Here is a 19,442-nt window from a genome sequence, read left to right as displayed (position 1 = left end):
CTAACCTACTAGGGTTGAAATCCAGAGCACAGGACACCCCCAAACAGGTCCAGCTGAGCCACCCCAGGGCATCGCTCCTTTGAGAGAAGGTGATGTTTAAATCTTAAAAATATTAAATCATCAATTAATAATATTGCTGTTCCAGCTGCTTATATATTTCATACTTCATATCCAGTTTTTCTGTACTCCAGATATTATGAGAAGTTTATGTATATTATTTGCAGGTTGTGTGCTGGGAGACTTTTGTGATTATTTCTGGTAGCTATAGTCACTCAGGCAGAAGCATAGGAGATTTTTTTTATGTGGATGATCATCATTGACCTGCCATTTCAAGCCTGCATTTTAGCTAAGTCATATAAACCATAAATGGAGTTTGAACTAGATTCAGACTGGAATTTTGAAACTCAAAAACGCCTAATTTTGAATTTTGAATTTGAATTTTGAAACTCAAAATGCCTAAGTTCTTAAGCTTTGCATGCCCTTCATGATACTACTGCTGTTTTTCCTTTCACATTTACTCTTGTTTGGCGTATTTCCATGTAGGGTTTATTTTGCACATGTAGTTCACCCAGGACGGCTGCCTCAACAGGTACTTTAGAAAGGATTAACAATCCAAGGATTTAATGATTTTATGAGTACCTGCTCTTTATATCTCCCCAATTTAAATATGATAATATCCTAATACCACTGTTGACAATACCATCATTTCCCCCAACTGTGCTGCTTGGGTGTCACCCTTGACTCCACACTCTGTTTTACCCCTGACATTCAATCTCTGGCTCAATCCTGTCAGTTCCAGTTACACAACATCACTTGCATTATACCATTCCTCTCCCAGTATGCTACCAAAATGATTATTCATTCACTAATTATTTCTCAAATCGACTACTGCAACCTTCTCCTCACTGGCATCCCACGTTGCCATCTTATTCCCCTCCAATCTGTGCTAAATGCTGCAGCTAGACCTATTTTCCTCTCCTGCCATTCTACTTCTACCACTCCCTTCCACCAAAACCTGGCTTCAGCCATTCCCATACAGAATACCAACCTCAGCTCCTTACATACTCCCTCACACCAACTCCGGTTGGCCAATGACCATTGCTTCACCTCTACCCTGGCTACTGCATCTCACGCTTGAATCCAAGATTTTCCCATGCACCCCCCCTTCCCTGGAATGTGTCTTGCTCCATCAGGTTCTCCCTGACCTTGCATAGCTTCAAACATGCACTGATAACCCTCCTGTTCATCAAAGCATTCCCTTTCATCACATAACCCTGTCACCAGGCCACTCACCCCACCCTCCTTCCTCAGCAATTTCTTCCTCACCTGCTTCCTGCCCTCAAGTCCTCATTGTCATGCCTCATGTCATCCGTCTGTCTCCCCTCTCCCCTAGATTGTAAGCTTCTATGAGCAAAGTCCTCTTCCCTACTTTTCTAACAGCCCTCTTCTCTAGCACTTCAATGATAGCCTTCACCTTCCCAGCTGTATTGTATTGTGTACTGACAATTGTGGTGCGACTTGTTACTTGTGTTCTGGTTATGTTTTGGTTACTATATTATAATGTACTGTTCTATGTACCCTTTCCTGTCCTATTACTGACATATGTACGGTGCTGCGGACCACTTGAATAAAATTTAACAATAATAATAATAATAATAATTATAACAATTATGACACACTACACACTTTGTATGACACATATTAAAGCTGGATAACTGCTTATTATGCCCTCTTTATGGATTGGCCACACTCACTCTAAAATCAAGCATTTGGAAACACCACTCTAGAAATCCTGTGTTTGCCACTGTCTTCCAATGAAATAACATTAAAAGATGCATTCCAGCTCCCATAAGCTCTATCCCATACTTGGGTTTGCATTAAGAATATCTCTAGCTACTCATTTTTCTGATAATTTAAAGATGGTCTGTGGAGATAATTCATAGATATTTCCCATGGAGAAACATCATCATCTTTTCAGTATGGGTACTGTATGTATACTATGCTTTATCTTACTAATCCGTTTTGAATGGTACAAAGCCTAATAAACTCTCCATGAATACAGGATGCTTTCAAAATTATTAGTGAGTTATTAGTGTAGTTATATCCACTGACATACAATTCTATGTGGTATATGTATTAAATATTGGGTTCTAGACCTGATAATTTAAATTTCATATTGCATAACAGCAACAGAAAATTACCGATGCCTGAATGCATTGATGATCACCCACAGGGACAATGATGATAACAAACCTTCTTCTTTAGGACCCTGTGGTGCTACTGCAGATGCATGGTCTGCTGACTATGCATGCATGGAAGGTCATCACTGGGGAGGGATACTATGCATCCCTTTCCAGGTAAATCCCATAGAGTGTAATATGTAGGCTATAATGGCTAACACCATCTAAAGATGGCATTCGCTACTGGGGCCAAGCTCCAGAATGTGAAACCTACAGGATGGGACTGCTTTTGCAATTGAAAATGGGAGACTGCATATATCTCCGATATCTGCTGCTACCCCCTGTATATACATTTGAGTTAAATGAAATATCTGCGGGTACCCCTTCTCCCCCCCAAATCACCTATTTTTGGGAGAAAAGGGTTACCCACAAATATTAATTGATAAATAACCCCGAAGTGAGAAATGCATGATTTAATGTAGCCTATAGAATCCAGATTGATTAATCTAGTACCCCTTTTACACCTAAATTCCAGGTCAAACCCAGAGTTGGAACAGGTTTCCAATACGGATCAGACCCTGAATTTAGCCAATGCCGACCCAGGACATTCTTGAGGCCCGAAGTGCTTTATTCAGACTGCAGGGTTTCACGGATTACTCCCATGTTAAACCCTGCAAATTACCTGGGTTGGATTGCCGGGTCACTCGACCCGGATATCCAACCCTGTCCCCTTTTACACAAAGGAGCTACCCATATTAACCCTGCAATAACCCAGGTTTTAGCTCCAGTGTAAAAGGGGTATAAGGCAGTGGTTCTCAAGCAAGTCACCAAGCAGGTGCACAGGTGTATTCATTACTCACTGACACATTTTAAAAGATCCACAGTTGGAGCTAATAACTTCACTTGTGATTCTGTGAGGAGATTTAGAAAACATGCAATGTTTGGGGTCCTGAGGACCGAGTTTGAGAACCTGTGATCTAAGACCGTATTCTTTATTAAGTAGGTTCAGGGAATATTGCCCATAATGCATGTTACATGACTTGAAACACAATTATACTGAACAATTTGTGCACTAGTTATTGTACACTTAATTATAAAATGTTGAAAATAAAGCATCCATAGATAATGAATGCAGACAATTAGGGTCTCAGAGGCATATTTATCTATGTTGATATGTCCTATTAGTGTAGAACCTGTGTGGTACAACTAATCAACAGGCACCAGTGGAATTGAGATATAGATTTTAGGCCAGACAGTACATCCTTAACCAGGCTTCCAGGTTTATTACCAATAACAGTGGTAACAGTTGTACCAGCAGTAATATATCAAGTAAGTGATACAGTATATGTAAAAACAGACAGGGGTGGTAACAGCAGTAGTAACAGTGGTACTCTGTCCCAGGAGGAATATGTGCTGAATGTCTATGCAGTACTTATTACACACTCAAGGGCGCAAGGGCCTGGAGTCACACATGCACAGCAACATGACCCGGTGGTCATCTTGGTAAAGGTGACTGGCCGTCTTCAATGCAGGATAGGAGATAGAGCAGGAGCGCACTCCTTTCTAACACTTTTAAGATGAATAACATTTAATTTTGCATTGTATCGCTCTGATTTATTGGAGCAAATTAACCGTGTTTGCTTGCTGGGACATGCCTCCTGATTAGATACTGCCCATTGTAGCCATAACTGCATGATTATCATTTAAGAGCAATATTACAAGATAGACTATAGTTTTATAATTTCCTTTGATTTATAAAGACTCCTGTTAGCTCAACACAGGAATCTTATCTTGTCCATTTTTTTTTAGTATTGCGGGTTTACATAATGTTTGAGAATTCTGGAAGGTTACTGGCCTTTTTTTAATCAAAAAGCCTGCACACGTAATATACTTTATTAGTGCGGTTTCATACCTTAGTTCCTTGTTCCGTGTCGTGTAGGAAAGTGTTTTTCATTGATTAGACGGCAGAGGCTATACATTCCCTTGATCTGAGAACAAATTTTCCCAAGACTCACCCCATCCAACTGTGCATTGTGAGAGGCTATGGATGTGCATTTAAATTGTATCAACTTTTCCTGTAGTTTAGGTTTCTTCTTGCAATTCAATTAGAACACTGACCTGTTGGCATGGTTACCATTTGTAATTTCTGTGAACACTGGGCCTAATTCATTACGGATGGCAATTGCAACAGCATATACAGTGTGCCGATTGTTGTGTACTGCACATTTGTACGCATCACAATGTGTGTACATGACGGCAACATTGCGATCACACTGACCCCGGTAAACCATCACAAAGTGAGTGACAGGTAGCCAGCTTTTTTGGGGTGATGATGGGGGGATGGTCGGAAGAAACACAGGGGTGCCTGTTTGTTTGAACGGCTATGCATGGGCATACATAAATTAGCAACTGCAACAAAATACGCAGCTTGAGTACTCACTGCGTGCAACGGGATTAGCAATTTCTGAGTAAGGCCAAACCTGCTGCATTTCTGCATGAGTGGCCGATGTTACTTGATATTACTCGATGTTCCCGATGTATACGCAGGACTGTAAGTTATTACGAATGTGAGATAGTGGTAGTGGGAGGTAGTGGGAGTCTCTATGCTGGCTGTGCGACGGCATTGCGATTGTATTCATTAAAATATTTTCGCAGCAGACCTGCATGCGTAATCGCAGATGCAATCGCAATAGTGATCCATAGTGAATCAGGCAAACTGTTTGGCCTTCTTTCCTCCTTTTACATTTTTTTATCTAGTTTACTGTTATAGAAATCTGGAAAGCAAAATTGTTACCTATAGTTGCAGTAGCTTTTTAACCGTCAGTCTGACCACAGGTGTTTGGGATTGTGAAATGATCCACCTTGTCTGGCATACAATATTAATGAGATCTAATGATGTAGTAGATGGTGCACAACGATTTGCTTCCATTGTTCTTTCCATCACCAATCCCTCATTCTGAATACTTTTGTTTCTTCTTCTAAATGTAAGTTACCTGTTGCCGGAGCTGCTGTACTTTTGCTGCCTGTTACAGCACCTCTGTAATCTGAACTATCTTAACTACAGTACTTCAGGACCACTGGAAAATGTAAGTATTTAATAAAAGATGTCCGAAATAAAAAATGCATCTATTTTCTCTTTTTTTCCATTAAAGTGTTTTTTTTAAAAACTATAGAAACCTATGGGAGCTGCTATTGTGGCCAGAAACAGGGAAACCACGTCAGTTGTCTCTGATAACTGTTGTAGAACCTTTGTAATACATACATGGGATACTTACAGTTTGTATATATATACCTGAAAATTTCAGTTTTTATAGGGATTTCCTGCAGAATTAATTTAATAAATAGGCTCCTAAATGATAAGGGTTTGGAGAAAGATTACATTGCAGATGCTTACTAAAATTACTTGGAGACTTACACCCCTTTTCCACCAAAATTCCGGGTCTGACTCGGAGTTGGAACAGGGTTCCTATCTGGATCAGACCCGGAATTTAGCCCTAGACCTGGATTTTCCGGTGTGAAAGTGGACGCTTGGAGATGACATCATCTCCAAGCGTCACTGCAGGTCATCAAGACCAGAAGTGCGCCGTACACACAGCAGGGTTTCACGGGTTACTCCCATGTTAAACCCTGCTATTTACCTGGGTTGGATTGCCGGTCAGTCGACCCGGCGATCCATCCCTCTCCCCTTTTACACCAAGGAGCTGCCTGGGTTAAGACTGCAATAACCCAGGTTTTAGCTCCAGTGTAAAAGGGGTATTATATTCACTGCAGTACTTTTTGCAATACTGTATTGACCTGTAATTCATATGCTCGTAATGATAAAGCAAAAATAGACCTTTCTTAGTTATACAAGTGAAATTTATATAAAATAAACTGTAAGAATTAATTGATATTGTATACATATAAAATATATAAATTACCATATGAAATATATAAATTACCAGTAGCATTTATTTTGTAATAAAACATGTTAGTGCAAGATAATAGCATATTTCTAGTGATTTTATTAATTAAATTAATACTTAATAAAGTATATAAAATACTCTGCTTTAAAAGATTAATTTTAAAACTAAAATGTTTTACTAAGATATGTTTTAGATGAATAATGATATTAATTATGATTAACAGTAAAGTAATTATTGCTAAGAAGATATAAATAAAATAGAAGGCATTGGAAAAATATAGAAATAAAGGAATCAATAGTTTTTAGAAAGAGATTTAAAATGGCTGCTACAGACATTTTACAGATGCGTCTTCAGCTAATTTTTATTAAACATACAAGAATAAATTACAAATATTAAACTAATAGCATGTAATTGTTTTATGATTTATTATGTGACAGCAAAATAATGAGAAATCATAATACAGAACTTTTCATTAGATCAAGAAATATGTTATATATTTATTCTTTTTAGAAACTTTCACCAACCTTGGATTAGAGTAAATATTATGATGGAGATAAGTTTGTTCTAAAGAAATAACCTTTCTAGTTATAAAATATTTATAAATTTAATGCAGAAAGTTATATTTGTAATAACAAATATCGATGTAGAGAAGGTTTATTTGTAATAACTAACAAATAAAATTATAATAGCGAATCCTAAAATAGCATCCATGTAGTTTGTTCTGACATATGTTTCAGATAAGGAATACGCGTGCGAATATGATGTTGACTTACGGACAGACTTTGGATAAGTAGTATCCCATGTAATGACTGACCAATGATGATTGCTCGGTGAAGTCAAGGCCACCAAGATGGAGGATGCATCCAATTAAGTTCTGGATATTCCACTATAATGATATTTAAAAATAGTGTAATGTTTATGTAAGTTAATAGAGATAGAAAAAATGCATAGTGCACGGTATGCATATTAGGTGTGACATGCATGTACACCCTACAACCACATTGACATGATGTTGGGGGAAGATGACTGGGAACAAGTGCTTTAACTATTTTCCTTGTTGCAAAATGTAAAACAGAAAAGTGGATACAATGGTAATTTTTCACCACATTAGTAGACTATGATTCCCTCACTTGCATTCCCTTGACCAACTCATGAATACGATTACTCATCATGTGATAACACAAATGTTCCTGCTGCAGTTTAATGTAAACAACTGGATCCTAGAAAACCTGAGTAGAATATTTTGAGGTTTTGCTGGTTCAAGTTAAAATGTTTGATTTTTTTTAAGGCAAATCCCAGTGTGTTGGGTAGATAAATATATATTTTCCAACCAACATTCCTGGTTTGCCGACAAAATCTGAGAAAATCTGCAAAAAAATTACGCTTGATAAATAGTTCCCAAAAACTTGAGCGTTGGCCTGTTACTGATACTGTATTACTAGCATCCACAAAATATGTAATGTACATGGGATGGATTCAAGAATGTAGCTGGATACCCCAGCCCACTGAAAACAAAAAAATCCCCAAAAGATGTGCCACTGAGATATGAAAGCCCAAAAATATTAACTCATAATTTACATTGGTTTAAATTAAAATGCTGATACTATATATTTAACATACACATTTGTACTGGAATTATTATAATGATATATTTGTAAATCATAGCATCTGATGAATTCCCCTCTAGCAACTCAATATAATAATAAACCACGTGTTAATATTGATATTCCTTACTGCTTCTGAAATTTAAATTACTGTGTTCCTACATCCTAGTGACTATAAAGTAACTAGTCAAGTAAGAGAGAAGAAAGACGTGAGGGCAAAACTGTTTGCAATACAATATTGAAAGATGGATTGTGCCTCCAAAAAGCTCTATCACGTACATGGTTTTGAATCTAGAACATATCTGGAGACCTATTATTCTGATAAACCAGAAAATGTTTTTGCAGAAGAAGCTATGACATATCCTATGGGGAAACTTCATGAGTTTCTAACTACAGGTATTTATACTATACTGTACTTTATCTTACAGCAAAGATGACATTATTTGTTCATGTAATGTCTTTGTTGAAGGAAATAAGCACATTTTCTATTTGTCTACATTTTAGGTTGGTAATTCAATGCATTCAACCTCTAATAAAAATGTGTCTTACTGTATACTATATGTTTAGTTGGTTGAGTAATCTCATATCTATGAGATTGTCAATATACAGTAGAACATGCTTGCATACATCTGAAGTCATTTAACGCTGTTCTATATGAAGAAAATGCACTAAGGTGGCAGATAAAATAGAACACAACCCTTTATCCATACTTGTACTGTGTCACATGATTAGTTTTGAGATTTATGCAATCCCTAAGAGACAGTCCACCTAGACAGAATTTGCCTGTGTTCATCTGGAGCTATTTACTATTATTTTACTTAACAAAATGTACAAAATAATTGCTACTGGTCTATAGGAGAATGGTGTGGCTGGGAGTAGGCTGTGCAATGAGACTGACAAATAGCAAGGACCCGATCCATCCTTGTTTTTGTACAGTAGCTTTCTATATCCTCAACATGTTGCCCAGTCATACTCATCGAATTTAGGTCCAATCCATAGTGCACACGTCGTTTGATTTAAAATTCAACAGAACAAATCATACAGTAGTTCTTACACATTGAGATATTAAATATTAAAAATAAAGCAACCATTTAGTTAGTAAAGTAACCAGGTGGTTTCTCAGCATGTCACATATGTAACTTTAGTAAAAGTGAGTTTTACATTATTCAAAGGATCTGTGTATATTTGTACATTTTCTAAAGGTTGATTGTAATTGATTTTAAATCAATCTAAAGTGATCAATATTAATGTTGTGTTACAGCGGCTAAGGGGTAGAAATACTAAGCCTTGGAGAGAGATTAAGTGGAGATAGATAAAGCACCAACCAATCTAATGCAGCCTGTAAAATGACAGTTAGGACGTGATTGGTTGGTACTTTATCTCTCTCCACTTCTTAGTACATATCTGTCTTTATCACACATTTATGTTTTTAAGAGATAGCAAACATGTAATTTAGCCTCTGAAACACAACACTGATGTTGATTGATTTAGATTGATTTGAAATTGAATTATAATAGTAAATAGCACTATAGGCTATATTCAATTAGAGGCGAAAAGTCCGTTATCAGCAATAAGTTATCACCGATGATGTCATTTTCGCCAGTTTCACACCACCCTGCGAAAAGTCTTTGAAAAAAAACGGGGAAAAGTTTTCTCCACTGAATAGGTGGCGAAAAAAAGTGCAGAATTGGGGTTTATGGGTGCAGACTTAAAAAAAAAAATAGCCTACACCCCTGGGAGTGTCCCAAAAAAGTAATCTCTGAAAAAAATTAAAAAAAAATCCTCAGACACCGCAAAAAATTGACTTTCAATTTGGGGGCAGAAAAAAATATTGGGGGACAAAGTTTTAAAGTAGCAAAACTGATTCAGGGTGGGTCCCCATGTATGCGGCAGGTGTTTTGTAGAATCCGGCTGGTAGCGGCAGGTGGATTTTTGCAGAAATGCAAAAATTCAGTTTAGAGACTTAAAAATATGCTTGCACCCATTTCCATGTACCCCAAATTTGATGTTATCCCCCTAAAAAAGCTAAGTGCTATTCTTCATCACTTCTTCTAAAGCCACATTTATGCACCTCCAGCAGCTATTTTAAAACCCTGACTACCTTCAGCATTCCAAATCAGGGGCACCCATAGTGATCCCCCATGTCATGACATATTTTGGTGGGTGACAGCATTTACCCAAAAACTGACAGGACTTGTCAATACTTACCTCTTTGCCAGGTCCCATTTTAGCCGGATCCTAATTGAATATGGGGATAAGCGGGCACGCGCCCGATACTTTTTCCCTGGAAAAATCTGAAATGATGGCAAAAATCTGACCTCTGACTTTTCGCCTCAAATTGAATATGGCCCTATGTGTCAGTTATATTATCCCCTTAATATGATGACATTGGGAACAGTTCAAAATAATCTTCCTAAAAAATGGGAGCTGTCTGTATTAGGATACCACTTCTGTAGATGTCTCATACATTTTAAAATTCAATATTAAATAAAGGACACATACATGTAGCATAATATATCCAATTGTATCATTATAATTTTTTTAATTGTTTAATATAAAAGTATCACATTTAGCGGTATATTTACTACAGTGTGGGTTCTTCGAAGTGGAGATTTTGCCAATGGCAACCATTCAGATTCTAACTATCATCTTCTAGAAGATGCTAGATTAATGATAAGTAAAATCTGAATGGTTGCTGTGTGCAACAGCTCCACTTTTAAAAACCTGCACTTTAGTAAATATACCCCTAGAGCCAGATTCAATTAGCCTGATATCTTACCATGTGAGGAAAGGTTGTAGCTTCAGACTTTTACCTCTGGAGCTATTCAATTACAAGTAATTTCTCTCAAGTGGTAAATCTGTGGCTAACAACCCTTAACCCATAGATTCCAGGAAAAGTACCTGGAGCTATTGGTTAATGTGTGTAATATAATAGCCCCAAGCACTGCATCATGGCTAATTCGAACCTCGAGGCTAATTGAAATCAGATGTTAGATTTGCATAGTTATAATAGTCATATTTTCATGTGTATAATGATCCTTGATAATATTTTTTGGAGATATAGCTATTATACTGTACTTACTGCCTGGGATTGTGCACTAATTCAAAGTTTGCATATTTTGGCGAAAGAAGCAGCCGCAGGTACTGTACTTAATTTAAGATTTCATGTGGTATGAATCAGGCTATTTGATTAAGAGATTACATTACTTATACTTTCAAGCAGTTACATGAGTGTTGTGTTCCCTTCATAACCCCATAAAATCACATTATAGTATGATCTGTAAAATTAAGAGCTAGAAGTACATTATATATTGCTGACAGAATGCTGCTTATAAGCATGAAGGGGGTTAAACCCTCAGGCTGAGTCAAAATTGATTGGGCTTAAAGACATGATGTGGATTTTTTTTTTTTACTGAGAGTGGATTTATGTTACATATCAGAGCCAATGAGGTAGTAGTAGGAGGGGTTAGGTTGAGATGCTTTATATTAGCAATTCTTACAGGTCAGCCTCTTTGCGACTGATCTTCCCACCTTTAATCCCTTCTTTGGCATTTGCCTATGGCAGTAATATTATGGTGCTTCATTTGGGTTAACTCTACTTCCAGTATGGGTGTGGCTGACATCACCCTGCCAAGGTATCATCCATATCACCCATGGGGGGTCAGCTTCCACGGTGTGATACATAGAAGAGCTTTGTATCCGGATGATAAGCACTGATGGTCCAATACTTATCTCATATTTAAGCTTCCTTTCCCCAATGCTTTTGTTATCGGGTGACAGCTGCGGTCCTTGTATTTTTGCCCCTTTAATTCTCTCACCAACATATATGATAGCTGTGTTAGAGCCCAAACATAATGCATGCAGTGTTTGCATCTGTACTTGAATCACTTAATCACCCGTAGTCCAGCCATCCTTTCTCTGCCACCATAGTCAGTTGTTTATGATATCACTATACATGACCTCTATAGCCCACATGCTTTGTCTCGTGATTTTAGAAATTAGGATGTTGTCACCAGTCTATTGGTTAGAATGTCAGAAGCAAGGCCATCATCTACTGCAAAGGTGTTTAGGAACTTTCTAATCATTTGACTTTTTTCCCACAGCTAATATCAAAAGAGAAGTTGTACTGGTCATCTGCATTGGTCCCATAGTTCTCTACCTGAACTCAGCCTGTGAATTTTCCAAGACGTCTACTTACTGAAGTTCAGGGAAACTTGCATTATGGAAGTGAACAGATGGATGAATAAGCGTACGGGAGCATTCAATTGGTATCACACATCATCCTTTATATCAGACTTAGAAGGAAAAAGGTTAAGTTATTCTACAGACATTTGTATGTCTATGTGTAACTGCTATTTTACTTGTCTTCCCTGTGGTTAATAATAATAATAATAATAAGGGAACAAAGTGCCTCCACCCAAGCCACTTAGCTATTTTCTGTGTTCCACCAGGGGTTGCCCTGGGATATCCCCTAGCACTCCTGTATTGGATTAAGTGTATTATCTTTTATATGATGACAATTAAAGAGACACACATTGAATATGGACCCACAATCATAGAGAATTGTTTTACTGCCTCTAGATGCAGGAAGTTCTCATTATCCTGGCAGATAAGTATAGGTTAAATAACACTGACAAACGTATTATATATTCATTTAAAAATACATTTCAGGTGTTCCACATGAACATATTATGTAATAAATCAGGTATGAAATAGGGATTTTGTACATAGTGCTCATCCTCTGTAGAGTGTATTTTGTGCAGGTATAGTGTTCTCAGATGCTGAGGGTGTTGTGTGAAATGTGGTTAACAGTCACTTTATTATTGATGTTTAAATGGAGACACAGGGCTCCTACATTCAATATAGGACCATGTTGTAGTGACAGATGTGGGTGTGTTCCACTTCTGTGGTGTGTCTATCATAAGACCTTGGAATAGTTGCCAGGAGGTAAGCTGGCTCCTTTAGGGTGACTCTTTCCATAATATACATTGTAGCTACATCTCCCTATGTACACTTATAGTGTGACAGCTAAAGTTGTGGGGTGTGGGCACATGACAGGCTCCTTTAGGGTGCTTCTCTCCATATCAAACCTGTGGTGACAAGTGTTCCTCACACTGTGGTATGAAAACCCAGTGTTGTGGACACTGCTCTTTAGTTGTGGTGCAGTGGTGGAGTCCTGCTCTGTGCACTAACCAGTAAGTGGCTGCAGGTGTGCAGTGATATGAAGTGAGTCCACTCTTCCCCTAGGGGCATTTTAGCAGGAGACTCTGATGCCCATACCAGTGCCACGGCTCTCTGGATGGCTCCCACTGCCACACTGTATCCACTCCTTAGCTTTGCTGATGTAAGACTTTCCAATGGTCAGGTTGCCTGAGCTATATAGTCAGCCCATGTGCCAGGACATTTTACCCACTCCTGACTTATGACAGATCTTGATCTTTTTGGCACTTACTACATCAGTGCCATATATGTCCATTGTAAAATACACTGTGGTATCATGCTCCATACAGTACCATAAAAATATATACAGCTAAAGCTCCACAAAGTTATACTGTATACAAAATCATCTCTACATACAGTATACATACAATATATTTACAATATTCTCCAATCAGTCATACAATTAAAACCACTGACATGTGAAGTACATAACATGGAGTTACAATGGCACCTGTCATTGAGTGGCATTTATTAGGCAGCAAGTGAATAGCTAGTTCTTGAATTTGATAAGACAGGAGCAGTCTAAGGATATGAGCGACTTTCATAAAGGCGAAGTTGTGATGGCTAGACAACTTGGTCAATACATCTTCATATGGCATGTCTTGTAGGGTGTTTCCAGCATGCAGTGCTTAGTACTTACCAAACGTGGTTCAAGGAAAAAGAACTAGTGAGCCAGTGACAGGATCTTAGGTGACCATGGCTAGGCGTGAGGAGTGAAGGCTAGCCTGTTTGCTCCTGTCCCACAGAAGAGATACTGTGGCACAAATTGCTGTAAAAGTTAATGCAGTCTATGATAGTAAGGTAGAGAATGGGGGTGTCTGGGTGGAGCCCAATAGGATATCATTACTCCTGCAGTCTAAGGAGAGAAGAGAGATTCCCATTTAACCCTGTAGAATAGCAGGAAAAATGAGGAATACAGTTGTATCTTCAGCTCCGGAAGAGGTAATAGCAATAATCTTAGTTATAACCTGCTAAAATGCATCTGTGACACAGTGCTGTGACTAGACTGTCCCTTACTCTCCTAAAAAGAGAGCAATATAGTGTTCTGGGATTGTCCTGATAATTTTTTCAGCTTCAACCAATATAATATAATGATCAATCTTTTAGCCACACAGTGATCTATATTATAAAGTATATTTGATATGGTGCTAACATCATTTGTTTATATGGTATATTTCAATGATTATGTAACAACTGTCTGTGCTCTTTTACTTTTGTCTGTTGGTTTCAATTAACAACAGTAATGACAACAGTAACTCTAACCGTGCTGCCCAAAAATCCACTTTACAGATAGATATCCCAATTTTTTGCACTGCTCGTGTGCTTAAGCTGTATATATGCAATCCTAAGATAATACCAGTGATTTAGAGTCTTACGCATGTGCAACTCCCATTGTGGATGAAGGAGTATAACTGGGCAGCAACAATTCCCAAATAGTGTAGTTGTTCTTAAGGTGTGTCATGGGTATGTACTGTAGATGAAATTGAGAGCTACAGTATTCAGACTTGAATGCTCACCCAGAGATTCATCTGGATTCAAAAAGATCTCTGGCACTGAGTATGGGGCTAGTGCACATGCATGATGATAGTGATAATGGGCAGAGCCATTACAAGACATTTTGGTTCCCTGTGCCAGAAAGAGCATTGGTGCACCCCTATTTTTCAAATATGGGCATAAAGCACCTGAAAAAGGGCATGACCTCTTTGGAAAGGGCCAGGAAAGAGATAGGGGAGGCCAGGAGATTTTGGGGATGAAATAAGAGGAAGCTACATGTGAAAATGATAATAAAAAGAAAATTGACAGGCCCGAACAGCGCCCCCTGCCCTGTGGTGCCCTGTGCCATGGCACTGGTCACACTACCCTATTTACAGCCCTGATAATGGGTACTTCACATGCAGATAGCAAGAGCTGTGTGGCCTCATAGAGTATCAAACTGTGAATACAATTACTTACTGTACATTTCTTAATTCTACCTTTTTAATACATATTATCCTGTGACACATGCACTGGTTTGATCAGCACAAAAACAATAGGTTCAAATATATATTCATAAAATGTAGTGTAATAGCACATAACTTGCTTTATACAGTATTTGTACACCATTGCCTTCTTCCTACAAACCAAAAATGGCCTCCTATAGTGATTTCTCTCATTATTAAATCATACTTAAATAAATCTATGCCAAAAACAAAATTCTCATAACACTAGTCACTCAGCAATAGACATCCCAATCCACTCATCTCTCCATCAGAAGATGGAACACCAGTCACTCAGCAATAGACATCCCAATTAACTCAACTCTCCATCAGAAGATGGAACACCGTTCACTCAGCAATAGACAGCCCAATCCACTCATCTCTCCGTCAGACGTTGTAACACCGGTCAATTCCACTTTTACAATACAAAACACTACATATTGTGCAATATTCTGCATTTTTGAAGGACCTGCACTTTTGCACAAATAACCCCTATTGTGTTTGTATATTTCAGTGGCCAACATGAGGAGAAGGAAATAAGGATGAAGACAGCAAAGACATTGACAAAGAAAACATCACAGACCCGGTTGTGCTCCCACAAGCAGACTGTATCATCACTTCAGTGGCCCTGGATGTCATCAGCAGAGACCAAGATGAATATGTTAGAAATGTGAGAAAAATTGTTAAGCTGCTAAAACCTAAAGGTCAAATAGTATTAGTTGGCCTTATCAATGCAACTTTTTTTACAGTTGGGAAGGGGGTGTTCCATGTTTGCAAATATGATGAGGACTTTGTGAGAAAAGTTCTCATAGGAGAAGGTTTTATTATTGATCTTTGTGATATCCTTCCAAGAAATTCAGTGAGTGACCTTATTGATCATGAGGCCATTATATTCATTGCAGCTCACAGATAGAAGTGCTGTAGATCTATTAAAAAAATACAGCTGAAAAATACTACAGATCATCTTATAGACATATCAATGTTAAACATTAATAAAATAATTTCGGAATACTGTACAGTATAAAGCAAATATAAAATTGTGGTTCAATTTCCACTAATTAAATTTAGAGATGTGCGCAGACACCCATGTTTTGGTTTTGGTGAAACCACCTTCATATGTTTTGGTTTTGGCAAAACCACACTCAAGTGTTTTGGTACAGATTCGCATTTGGTTTTGGTTTTCTTTCAAATTGATTAAAAAAAGTCTAAAATCATGTAATTTTAACATGTAAAGTTTACATTTGATCGAAAATTGAGATTTGATTTTTAAATCTGAGTTTGGAACTTAAAGCAGACTCAGTTCTCCTTGGAACCCCAAAAGTGATAAAGCTGGGACTCGATTTGACTCGGATCCCCTAAGTTTGTGTTTGTTCGATTCTCAGGGAAATCGAACTGCTGCAATTGATATGTCCATATACAATGAATCAATATTGCTTGGGGGGATAATACATCCTCTAAAATTGTTTGGTGATAGAAATATTGTAATGTTTGTGGTTACTTCAGAAATTGTGCACTCAATTCCTATCACGGAAGACTGCATGACACCGATTAGGTCACTGATCCTCAGAATAAAATCATGGTTCTACCCATGATACCGGTGGTTTACAGTACTTGGCAATTGTGCTAATAATGTCAGTAGGGGATGTTACCAGCATTATGTAGGTCCTGTCTTAGCAAAACAGCAGCCTCCAAATGCATGTTAGAGTCAATGTAGATAAATTAGGTGAATAGTTACTAGTAACTGAATAAATTAACAAATAGGGAGAGTGCATACTATGTGAGTTGGTATGTTAAATCCTAATCGATATATCTAGAAAACCCTAAATAATAATAACAATAATAATAATAATAATAATAATAATAATAATAATAATAATAATCCTATACAGTGTCAAATAGCCAAACAGTCTTAAAGTAGTTGTTGTTTGCCAGAGTGGCTTACTACTGGTATGTTTTGTGCAATGACCATATGAATTGAGGAAAGCAGGTAGTCTCAAAATGATCACAAACACAAGAAAAATAAATTATCTGTGTGGGTGCACTAAAGACCTTTTTTATGATAAAATTAAATGTATAAATCTATATTGGTAGACTTTAACATATTGATTACAATGTATCTCAATGGTGAATATAGTAAGTGTAAAAGAAATAGAAAATGTGCTTTAAAATATTCTAAAGCCTGTGACTGCTGTCTGTATATTCTGTTCTTATAGCATAATAAAGGCTTAATAGTCCTCAATAAATAATAAATTTTGTGTCATAAAATCACTGATATAATTTTGTTGTTCAGCAATAAAGAAGATTATTTTAAATTAAAATGTCATATTATTGTTCCTTGTTTCTTGTCTGTTTATTTCAGTAATACCACTATGATTTGATTTGAACACAAGTCACTTAATGGATATAGGTTGATTCTCCCATATCCAAATATTCCGAAATACGGATTTTTTTTGGCATGACTGATATAATGAAACCTTTGATTTTTGATGGTTCAATGTACACAAACTTTGTCTATGGCACAAATGATTAAAAATAAAGTATAAAATTACCTTCAGGCTGTGTGTATAAGGTGTATATAACACATAAATGCATTCTGTGAGTATATTTGGGTCCTGTTCCCAAGATATTATATTATGGTATGCAATTATTGTAAAATACGAAATATTCCATTAACCAAAATACCCCTGGTCCCAAGCATTTTGAATATGGGAGACTCAACCTGTACTTTAATACATTATAACTGTTTCCAAAATTATTAATGCAACAATTATGTAGCAATGTAGTGATTATGAAACACTGACTTCTTGTTTTGATCTATGCGTTGTGATTTCTGGCTCTTCAAATATTCCCTGAAGGATTCTTATATTATATATTACATTTTACAGGTAATGTATTTATTAAAAGGCTATAGTGACCTTCAGTAACCTCCTTATTTTTATAGACTCATTGGTGTTTATATATTTCCTACTGTAGGAGGTAAATACTTATTGCTCAGTTTATATATTCCTTATTTCTATAAGAGCCTTAAGCTGCCCACACACATAGCGATGTGTTCCCGATCAGTTGATGTACACAATTTCCCCTGAAATCTCACCGGGAGCTCCCTGGCCATCGTGGTCACGATTTGAAGTTAAAAAATGTCCAATCTGACTTAAGATCTATTGTGCATCCAGTGCATTGTGTCCCAGATTGGCAAATCTACCCTACAGCATGGCAGATCAGAAGATGCGAGGTACGATGAGCAGGGACGCGCATTGGCATCGTAATCGTGAATAGAAACTCACGATTTGGCCATATTTTACACGATTTGTTCTCTCGATTCATCAAAATCAGCCAAATCAGGTAAAAAATCACTATGTGTGTGGGCAGCTTTATAGCTGTGAAAGATATTATCCTATATTGGTATAACATTTAATATTTAGATATACTGTATTGCCTTTTGTGATTGTCATTAGTATTTCTCATCGCAATCACACATAGTTATATAGTAATATTATCTATTGATTCCAAATGTAATAGGATCTTTTTGGAATCTCCACTGAGGAGATTCTAAAAAGATCCTATTACATTAGGGATCGATAGTTAATATTACCACATGTCTACTTGTGATTGCGACTGGCTATACTAAAACAGAAGGTTGCAGGTGATGATCAAGAAATTTCATTCATCTATGGCAAATTCCAGATCTGTACAAGTTATCTGCCCTCCAAATGCATTTTTTCTATATTTATTCAGAAGTACTGAGGCTCATCTTGGTCAGGAGAAGTATACGAAATGACCAGTGGACACACATACTTTCAAGATTTTGCTTCAAGTTTTAATGGTGGCATTGAAGTTTTAAAAAGTGACATTACTGTAAGTAGTTCCCTGTGGTCCACCTTGTTCATTGGGATTATTTTTCACTTCATCCTGACGAGGGAGCACTTGTTCATTGGTTTTTGTTCCATCTAGGTAAAGACTACACTGTGTCTCACCGACAGAGCAACTGCTCGTCATCCATTGCAAGCTCTATTTAAGATGGTGATGAGTCTCAAATTAGGATCATGTAGAGATGCACACAAGTGCAGTTACTTTACATGGCATAATTTTACATTTGTATTTTGAGCTGCATGCATCCAACACTTTCATCATGGAGTGATGGATCTGGGTCATTTATATGTAAGTCCAGTACAGTAAGCATCATAGAGAGTACAGTATTTTTGATTTGCAGGACAGTCCATGCCAAGGGTGAATTATTTGCCTATATAAAACAAGTTCAGCTATCGAGGCTGTTATGATGAATGTTGTACTTTTGCTCCAAAAATTATTAAACTCCCTATGGTTGATATGCGCACTATACCTTACCGATTTAACACAACTAAAGCTTATCCAAAAATGTGTTCAACTCTCCCCAAAAAGTACGGCCGGACGAGCTGTGTCATTCCCGAAAGGCTCTGGTTTGGCCTATCAATGAACCAGGATAGCGCACCCATCTAATTTGTATAACTAAAAGCATATTACTGTTCTTTCCACCACAACACTCAAAACAAACAAACACACATCAAACAGGGAGGGAGG

At 37.3% G+C, this 19,442-nt stretch overlaps 1 pseudogene; it reads left to right on the top strand.

The window, feature by feature from the left end:
• The first annotated feature begins 7,934 nt into the window (after positions 1 to 7,934).
• Positions 7,935 to 15,798, top strand: LOC148509630 (nicotinamide N-methyltransferase-like; annotated as a pseudogene).
• The last annotated feature ends 3,644 nt before the right edge of the window (positions 15,799 to 19,442 follow it).

The sequence above is a fragment of the Taudactylus pleione genome, unplaced genomic scaffold (assembly GCF_031769625.1).
Source record: "Taudactylus pleione unplaced genomic scaffold, aTauple2 ptg000318l, whole genome shotgun sequence".
Classification (NCBI taxonomy): Eukaryota; Metazoa; Chordata; class Amphibia; order Anura; family Myobatrachidae; genus Taudactylus; species Taudactylus pleione.
This window is presented reverse-complemented; position numbering and strand designations above follow the sequence as displayed.